This window comes from Dromaius novaehollandiae, chromosome 13, assembly GCF_036370855.1.
Source record: "Dromaius novaehollandiae isolate bDroNov1 chromosome 13, bDroNov1.hap1, whole genome shotgun sequence".
Lineage (NCBI taxonomy): Eukaryota > Metazoa > Chordata > Aves > Casuariiformes > Dromaiidae > Dromaius > Dromaius novaehollandiae.
The window spans coordinates 2,064,571-2,074,643 of NC_088110.1; positions in this window are offsets into that span (position 1 = coordinate 2,064,571).

Sequence of the window (10,073 nt, forward strand, 5' to 3'; positions counted from 1 at the left end):
TCGCTCCACCCGAGGCTCCGAGGCTTTTTGCCTGAGGGAGTTTTGGGTCACCCCGTTGGGTGGCTTGGGGAGAGGCCTGGGAGCCTGCTCCAGGCTGAGGCAGGAGCGCGGGGACAGGAGCCGCGGGAGGCGGGAAGCGGCGTCGGCCGGATCCCAGGGCAGCAAGGCCTGCTTGGGAAAAGCCAAACGGGTTTCACAGACGTTTTCCGCGCTGTAGCAAACAGCGAGTGAGAAGAGTGTCAAGGCGCAGCAGGCATCTCCCTCTCGCACAGGCTGGTAAAATCACCTCGGTGGTGCCTTGCAGATCTGCCCCGTCACGCTGTGTATCTCTAATCGAGTGATTTGCCCTGCAAAAAGTCACTAACAAACCAGTCTTCCCCTGCCTAGAGAAGCCTCAGCCTAGACAGAACTGCGATAAAAACTAATTCCAGTTGAAATGTTTTCTCTGATGGAGCACGGCTGGCTTTCAAGTCCTCCTAAGCAAAAGATAAGAAGGAGGTGGGACGAGGACTGCCGTCTCCGTCAGGAAGAAGCTGCCAGACTGGCTCAGTCGCTGCTCAGCCCGCTCCTGCAGGGATGCGCTTTCGCAGCGGGGCGAAACCCATCTCAAACGCCGTGGTTGTCGGAAAGGAGCTGATGAGGGCAGGACAAAACCAAAGGGCTGGGAAGATGACCGGCGTTCGAGCAGAGTGGGAACGGGCAGGCAGGAAATATTCACTGCCCTTGGCTGCGGGGAGGGCCGGCGGGCTTGTGATACACCCATAAGCCTTCCGCAAGGGCCTGGTTTTCCATGTGCAGGGCGTCACCTCCGCGGGTTGAGCACCCCACCCAGAGACCTGGGAAAACCAGCCTCCACTTTCCAGCACTCAAGGAGCTAGTTTTCCCTGCTTGCAAATGGGAGATCAGCAGTAGATAAGCAGGCAACTAACTGATTCTTAAACCATACCAAAAGCAGTGTGCTTATTTTCCTCCAGAACATACCTTGTAGGCCAGCCAGCTGCTTTTCCCCTCCTATGTTCACTGGTTACCATAATAAATCATCCTGAGTAGGAAGACACCCTGCAGAAAACTTCCTCAAAGTCTCTTGTATAGTTTCTTCTGGACTCTAGCATTTAGACCCCAGTGTGAGAATGTAGTGCCTTAGGTTCAAGTGCTCACTCAGCTCAGACACATCTAGACAGAGTTGATGGCTTAGATTTCTCTGCACCTTTGTAATTGCAAATTGCCTACACTTTATCACTCCGTTTTTAACGTGTGTCCTTCTCAGACACGGTAATATATGCAGAACAGCCTTGTTTCAGGCCTTCATGACAACCCTTCGTTCAAAGATTGATCTCCCCACTTTTGCAGGGCCCCCATGCCCTGCTGACTCCACTGAGTTTTGACATGCACCTTAAATTAAAAGGAGGAGCTCACTTACTTTAAACACTGCTGTAACACCGCTTGCTCCCATAGTATGTGCTCTCATGCTTTCTAGCACCCAAAAAGCAAAAAAAAAAAAAAAAATTTTGCAAGCAAAGCAAAAAAATGAACACCTGCAGGTGTGGGAATGGATTCCCCCATATCCAAATGTCAATCCATAATTTGGTGCATGTCTTGGAAGAAAATTCCAAACATTCTGAAAATTCTAGGAACAGAGCTAGATTTGAGATATATTTTGATGGAGTATTTTCTTATTTTTCCTTTCTGTGATTTTCTTTCTAATTCCAGCAGCTGAACTTTTATTTTCTACGATAAATCTGAATTTTTACTCTCAATCTTTTTTGGTGAGGTGGAGGAGGCAAAGAGTACTCTCTTCATCAAGCTGAGAGGGCACCATTCGCTTGATGAATGGAGAAGACTTCCTTGACATGGTCAAACCAGTGTTCCTTTGGTGATGCTACAAGTGACAGAGAGGCTGCAAGAGGTTCAGCGATACGACAGTATATAACAGAATGGCCACACTAACCAGGTTCAGCTGCTTCTGAAGACCATGATGTGTGTGGATGTGCTTGGTCATAATCCTGCTAACAAATCCAGATTCACTAAAAACTGTAAGGGGCCCCCAAAGCCTTCAGCTGGGCTCCCTGCTCAACTCAGCATGCCCAGGAGTGCCACGGTGCCTAGCTGGGTTAGACACCGTGGCATGGAGCGAAGCAAAAGAGCCCAGCCCTGCCTCAGGGCACACAGCAAGTGCCTCCCCGGATGCCCTGCCTGCCCTCCTGCCTTCCCTTAAAGCTTCAGGGTGCAAAAGTCAAATGAAATCTCTGCCTCTTCCAACCAAAGTCTTGCTGCGGCCATGAGGGATGGGACTTGGTGCTGGTCACCGTAGGACCCACAGCAGCGTTTGCGGGAAGGGACCACCAGGGACCTCATCCCCCTGGAGCAGGGCCAACGCCAGCACCAGGTAGGGGCATTCGTGTCCTGCTGAGCCCTGATGGAGCCCCCACCTCCCCGTGACCAGTCCCAGGGCTGCACCCCACCCCAGGATGGAGTGGCCCCACAGCCCCCCTGAGCCTCCCAACCCATAATTTGGGGGCACTGCCTCTCCTTTCACCGCCTGGCACCACCCAGAAGAGTTTGGCTCCATCCTCCTTGAACCTGCCCTGGGCGATCGCCCTGGGGCCTCCCCTCGGTCAGCCTCACAGGGCCCCGCGCCACCACCTACCCTCCCGGACCATGTACCCCGGCACCAGCCGTCTGGGAGCATCTGCTGGTCCCTCTCTGGTTTCTCCACATCCCTTTTCAGCTGAGGAGCCCAAAACTGGACGCGGCATTGCTGGCGTGTCCCCACGGCGCCAGGCAGGGTAATACCGGCCGCCCGCGAGGTGTTCTGGAATTTCCCTTTCCAACTGCAGCCATTTGAAACCAAACCCCAAAGCCGACCCCCAGGGCACGAGGGAGGCTCAAAAGGGAGCTGTGGGGAGGACATCCGTTAGTGCAGCTTGAACACTTGCAGTTGGCTTTTGCAGCTCTGTGCCTCTCAGCATCAGCCATCGCCTGTGCCAAATCTACACGTGCTGGCTGCCTTCCAGGTGGGCATCTGTTTATAAGGCGTTTTAGTGGCTGGAAAGGGAAGCTGGACCGTGCAGGGACCAGCAGTAAGATGCTCTTTTCACTGGGGAGGGTAATTAGTGCCTGAAGCTGCCCAGGGTTGTAGTCAGCCAGTGGAAATGCTTAAATCATGTTTGGAGGTCTCTAGAAAAGGCAGGACAGGAATGAATTTGTGACAGTCTCCTGAATGAAGGAGGCTAGATGAGAAAGCTATAGTGGGTCCTTATTATATATTAAATCTGTGGGAAACTAGGTGCTGAGCTGTGTTGTTGGATCTGATCTCTGGGTCTGTGCTGGTCCCCGGCTGTGTCCCCAACCTCAGAGCCCCCAGCATACCTGTGTTACAGGTGTCCCCTCCTTGCTTCATAGTCTCTTCCAGCCCCTGCTCACCACTCTCCATGCCATATCAGTTCCTTTTCCCCTCCCAAGGGTTACATTGAGGGTTACTTGCCTCCAACAGATCTGTTTTTTTCCATAAAAAGCAGGGCAGAGACATAGCTACTCAAATTCATCTGTCACAGACCAAGCTAGCTGCTGCATCCATGTAATGTGCCACTTGTCCTCCCCTTTTTCCCTGTGGAAGGGGAGGCAATGCCAAGGCTTAGGTCAGACCCTGGAAGCTGATGGTTGACCTGAAAGAGGTACAAGAAAGAGGTGCAAGGTGTGATTGGGGTCTTCTGGCAGCTCAGGGTGGAGTAGAGAGGGATAGAGATATGGGTCTGCTGTGGGAAAGTGGGTCAGTTACAGATTGAGTGAACAAACAGCATGAAGGAGAAGGAGGGCTAATGGCTGAGCACAAAATGTGGCTCCAGGTTCAGTGCTGGCTCCAGCACATCTCATGGAGTTATTGCTCCAGGAAGAGCTCAGCCTGCTCAAACCCACCACCCTGATCCTGAGGCTGTGAGGAGGGCAGTGCCATCTCAGTGGCTCTGTACAGAGAAACAGCCGGTGCTGAGGATCCCATGTCCACGTGGAGGAGGGTTGCCTTGGCCTGGCTCCAGCCTGGCTGGGCAAAGGATCACACTTTGGGATGAAGTCCTGAGCCAAACCAAACACTCGTGTAGACGTTGGTCTGTGACCCAGAGCGTCTGCCACGTGGACGTCTGTGTTGGAACTTCTGACATGGTGAGGAGCCCCAGGCCGAAGAAGCCCAGAGGGAAGGTCCCACCTGAGCACATCCTCTCCCAGCTGTCAGCAGCCCTGGAAAACCCAAACATCAAAGCTTTGGAGGTGAAGAGAGATTTCATGTTTGACATGGGTGTTATAATGAACCCAAAGAGAAGTCTTCTTGCCCTGGTGCCACAAATTGGAGCATTTGCCCCAGTGTGAACCTTGCAAGAGAATGGGGTGACCCTGATGTGCCCCAGAATTAGGGGAGGAGAAAGTCACAGAGAAAGTGTCTTTTTGCAAAGGATGAATATCCCTGGGGCAGGGACTGCTGCCCAGAAACAAAAAGTACCACATTACTGTTAAGTCTTTCTCAAGCCGAGAAGAGATGATCCCAAATATTTATCTGTGATTTTTTCCAGTTAAACTGCATGAAATGGCAGCCAAATAATTTCCAGCCAACACTTTGTCTGGTTGGTTCACGGTTTTCTGCTGTGGTAGCACACTCAGGGGGTCTCCCCAGCCACTGCTTGGGGCCTCGCAGTGGCACCACCGGCAATGCCTCCTTCTGTTGCTGGAGGGGCAGGATTGCAGCTGACAGCCCAAGGAAGGGGAGTCCTTAACCCATATTGAAATATGGAGGCCTCGTGAGCCATATGGACACTGCCAGTCTCAGCCACCATAGAAAGCCACTGCAGGAACATGGGCTTGCTCCCATCTGTGGTCTAGCTGGGTTCGTCTCCCAGACCTTGTGGCTGCAATGGGTGTAAAACCACAAATCCAGATGGTTATTAACCACTGCCAAAGGGTTCAAGTCACAATAACAGGGTCAGCAAAGACCATGCCAGGGTCTGAGAAGAGAGGGTTCTGGGCTGGGCAGCATGGGAGCGTTATTTGTTAGTGATGTCCTCCCGCATCCTGCCGCAGTGGGACGAGGATGGGCGAGGTGTCGTCGTTCACGCTGAGCTGTATGAGGAGGAGATGCAGAAGAACAGAGAGCTCTTTCCGGAGCTGAAGGATCTCAGATCTGTCTCAGCGCTGCAGGTCTGGCTGCTAGCCTATGGCTTCCAACTCAAGGAAGCAAAGTAAGTCACCACATCTCCTTCATGGGCCAACATTGTGTTGCAGTGAAACTTGGACTCACTGCACTGGGAACAGCCACCAGTAAGGCCTGGATCTGCCCTGGGTGCACTTGCACTGTGTGAGAGTGAAACAAGGTCGGGAGGAAGGCGATGAGTGTAGCACTGAAGATATTAGCATCAAGGATTTGCAGCTTAGTGCCAGAACATGTTTCTGCTTTGGTTTTTATTTTGTGCTGTTGAAATTTAAGGAACTGAGTTTGTAGTAATTTTAAAAGTTGCTTTGAGTTCAAAAGAGCAGATAGACCAGAGATAAGTGCATAAAGGGAGAAGCCCAAGGGGATGTGGGGTCAACAGTAGAAAGGGAACCAGAGTCTAGCTGACCAAGTCCAAGGTCAAGCCAGGGAGTCAAGTCAGCAAGGCAAGGGGAGGAGCAGCGAGGTGTGTGAACAGCATGGGAATGGCTGCAGCATAGCTCAGGCAAGGACCAAGGGTGATGGCTGAGCTTAAATGCAGATCCTGAGCCAGAGGTCAGAGGCCCTGCCGAGATGTCTCACACCTTAGTTTTCTCCCCGCAGCCTGATGCCAGGTTACAGCCGCACCAGCTCAGAGCTGGCCCTGAGCCCAGGTAGCTTGTTTCGGTCCTGCAGGGTCGATTTGCAAGTACTCGTCTTCCAGCACACTGATTTCCAGAAGCTGCATCCCAAAGCTGAAGAGACGGATGCCCTCAGAGGCAATTCTGGCCTCTCTGCCACACATCAGAAGAAAAGGAAGAGAAGGAAGAAAACGAGCAGCCTGTCCTCTTGTACAGCCCGCTGTGGAGGGGCTGGCCTGAGTGTGCTGGGTGAGCAAAGAGGTGTTGCTGCAGCCTCACCAGCTTGCCTGGCAGGGCATGGTGTCTGCAAGGGCTGGCATCTGTTTTAATTATTTTAACTGAGTCATCTCAGGAATGCTGACAGCCTCAAGGCTTAGTCCACAGCACAACAGTGGCCCACAGCCCTGCTGCTACTCCCAAATCTGGCGGTGTCCCTGTGGGTTAGTGATGACCATGCTTCTGCTACTGCCGAGTTTTCAGCTGGGCACCACAATGCCAGAACAGGCTCACCAGGGCTCTTCCCTCCAGCTGCTATTTTGTCTCTGGGCTGTGGCCACATACTCCACTTTTGTCCCACCTGGCAGCCTCAGCCAGAAGGCATCGGCCTCCCCCTTCAACTTGTACCTCTCAGGGGAAAAAAAAAAAAAAAAAAAAAAAAATCAGCCACCAGCTAAGCCAGTCTGCAGTCCTCCAAGATGGCTATGTTTGAGCCCAGTTTTTACTTACAAACCTCTTCTTTCCTTAAGTCACTGCCTCATCATTCCCCAACAGCGTCCCTGTCCTCCAAGGATGCACAGGTTGGATCCAGAGAAGATACAACCCTTGGGCCACTGAGGGACATCATCCCTCAGGAGCAGCTTCTCTCTGAAATGGGATGCTGCAGGCCAGGTTGAGTTGGCGGTGGCTGCTCTTTGAGGGGGCAGATAAAGCAATGGGTGCTCTGCCCCAGACTCCTGTCCTAGCCTGGGATAATATTCTCTCCCTGGGATAATATTCTCTCCCCTCTGCCTCCCCCCCACTTCCTCCCAGGCCTGTTGTAGCCTGTGAGATAGAGCAAAGCCCTGGCAGGGAAGGGGTTATCAGTGTTGTGCTCTTCTTCTACCTATGCTAGGACGACGGCAGCGTCTGCGACCCTTATACCAGTACATCAACTTGGACAGCCTGGAGCTGAGCTACCCATCAGAGGAGGAATGTGAAGCAGCAGGGCAGGCTGAGCTGGAGCAGGTTGCTGGAGCCCCAGGGAGTGCAACTACTCTGGAACCGGACGCTGAGCTCCAAGGAGGTAAAAGCAAACATGTTGGGTGGTTTGAAGTCCCTCTGGGTTACCAGCTTGGGTGCCTGCTCCTTGCAGCAGATCATGCATGTCTGAACTTGCCAGAGAGGAGCCCTTCTTCAAAGCCCACACACCTGCCTGGATTCACATCTAGAGTCTTCTAGAAACGGTGGAGAGAAGCAAACACTACAGGCATGGTTAACTCCATCTTCAAGTGGATGATGGTCTCTGCTGGAAGCTGGCATGCTCAGTCCCCGACAGAACTCCTGCCCCACACTCATGCACATCTGGCCCATCCCTGCTGCCTCCATAGTGTGCACCTTTCTCACACCACCTTCATCTTCCTCCTCCCAATCAATAAGGGTAAAAGGCAATAATAATGGTGAAAGCAAACAAAGGTTGCTTTAACAAAAATGAATCATCTCTGAGCTTTCAGCTACAGAGCCAAAAATCCCAAAGTCTGAGGGAAAACAGAGCACAGTTCTGGTTTAACCAGAGCTCCCAGGTACCTTCCTGTATCTATCTGAGCTCTTCTCTACAAATCCCGAGGTAGATTCTGATTATTAGAGATTTGCAGTTCTATTCTTTGAAATGTTACTCTAAATTATTGGCCACGGGTAGGTGAAAAGAGACTTTTTTTAAGGTTGGTTTGTTATTTTTTTAACCTGGGATAATTCCCTGGTCAGACAAACAGTGCAGCCTCCAACCTGCTGTACCAGCCCTGGTGAGGGGTGGCAAGCAGCGTGCAGGCAGGAAGGAGCGGTGTTAGACCAGGATTGCCCTGAGAGCCCTAATTCAGCAAGGCCTGGCTGATTTTCATCCTGCTTTGTTGTCCTTTGGGGTAATCTGGAATCAGAGGTAAGTGACAGTTTCCATCTGGAATATAAAACACTCTTGGCACCATATCAGGCTACAAATGCATCACATACTGAGTGCAGTGCAAGGCATCAGTTATACATAAACTCTTTTAAAGCATCGCGGCTGAACGAGTAGCAGTTTCCGACAGAGATCGCAAATAACATTGCTGTGTGGGATGGATAGCTGCAAAGGACACACATTGCCCTCCTGGTCATCCTCACCTTCGGGGCGAAGGCAGAGCGACCCCCCCACGGGTCACAGACTGAAAGTGCGTCACTGCAATATTAGGGGTCATTGCATCCCTCCCAGTGCACAGCTCCTACCTGGCCATTTTTGTCAGTACAAGTGGGATCCATCAGCTCCCTCTCCATAAGCACGTGCTGCTAGGCAGCACTACCAAACAGCTGGAGAGCTTCCATGGAAGCAGGAGAAAGCACCAGGATGGCGTATATTATCAAAACAAGCTTCCCCTTTTTGTTGTTCTGCAGCATTTGACTCCAAGAGCCATCTGCCCATAACAAACTGGCTGAGCTGAGGACTGGAAATTCATTCCGCTGTTGGTGGGATGAAGCTTAGCAGCCTCTCTCATGCACCCCCATGTAGTGTAGGCGCAGGGCCAGGCAGAGAGGACCCCATGCCAACCAAGTCAGGAGAGGGAGTGAGCTGCCGGCAGGGCACAGAGATAGACAGGGAGAGGGTGAATGGCTGAGAAGGACTGGGAACCAGGAAGGATTTACCAAGCTCCTGTGTTCTCTGGAAGCTGGCCTCATCCTGCCAGCGACCACAGAGAGACCTGCCAGTCCTCGTAGCTCATCTCCCTAGAAATGGAGGCTTTGCTCTTCGCTGTGCTGCTCTTGGGGTCTTCCCTAAGGCACAAACCAGCAGGGTCTGCATTGAGCTCTCATTCAAACACCACACGCGATGTGGCCACTCAACTCCTCCTGACCTCAGCTAAGCTGCTGCCTTTTAGACGCAACAGCAGCAGGCTCTGCAGTCCTGCCGCTCTCGTGTGCTCCTGGCTATAAATGAGGAAAACAGAGGGAGAAGAGCTGGTGCAATTCAGACCATCTGTTTTATCAGAAAGGACAGCAAGCCTTTAGCCCCTGTGGTTACCTGACGTGGTAGAACATCACCTGGACTTGCAGCACTTACAGCTCACTGCTGTTTTCACTCCGCTGCTGGCAGTGGCTCCCCAGCAGACCCACCGTTTTGGCAGGTTTTGTCACCTTGTCCTGCTTCTTCAGCCCTAGCTCCTATCTTTTAGAGAAGCTACTTAGTTGGATGTCTCTGGTTCACCATTTGCAGCAGCTCTTTCACTGGGTTTTGTCTTGTTGCTCTTCAGTAGCCCAACCAAACACATTAGGACCTCTCCCACCAGCACAGCACCATTCAGTTGACTCTGTAGTCTCCAGGGTCAATAGTTTTCGACACATGGTGGGACAAAACCATGGCCAGCCTGAGCTAATGCTGGTGACAGTCCTGCCCCAAGCAGGAGGTTGGGCTGGAGACCCAGAGGTCCCATCTCCCTGCCACTGCTGGCATCCTGCTCTTGCAAATACTGGGTTTTACTCAGTTTTGGAGGACGAGGCCTGGCAGCTGATGCACTCACTTCTTTTGCAGGTACCGGGGCCAGCAGCACTCCAGAAATCCCAGCCCCAGCAGAGGATGACAAATCCACCCAGGCTGATGTCGAGAAGATGCTCAGTGTGTGCGCAACTCACCTTGTGCCACCTCTCTCACCTCAGTATAAACAGTCATGCAGCTTTGTGTGTCCTATTTGGCCACTATGGCCTAACCTGCAGGGTTATGATCACAGCATTGCTCATACAAACCTGTTTTTTTAAAACAGAGAATATGATTTGCCTGAAAAAAATAAATTTTTCTTTATAAAATGCACTGCATGCTGCTTGGCATTAGGATGCATGGACTATCGCTTCTTGTTTATAAAATGCAAGGAGCCAGCTGTGTGCCATGCCGCAAGATCACCCTGCGCAGGGCAGACTGCAAGGGACACTACAGTGCAGCCAGTCAATGGGGCAGACCGCAGAGTGTGCCCCCTTCCCAAACACTTCTCACTGATTTTTAAAAATTAAACACATGCACTAGAATATGCACTGTCCAGAAACAT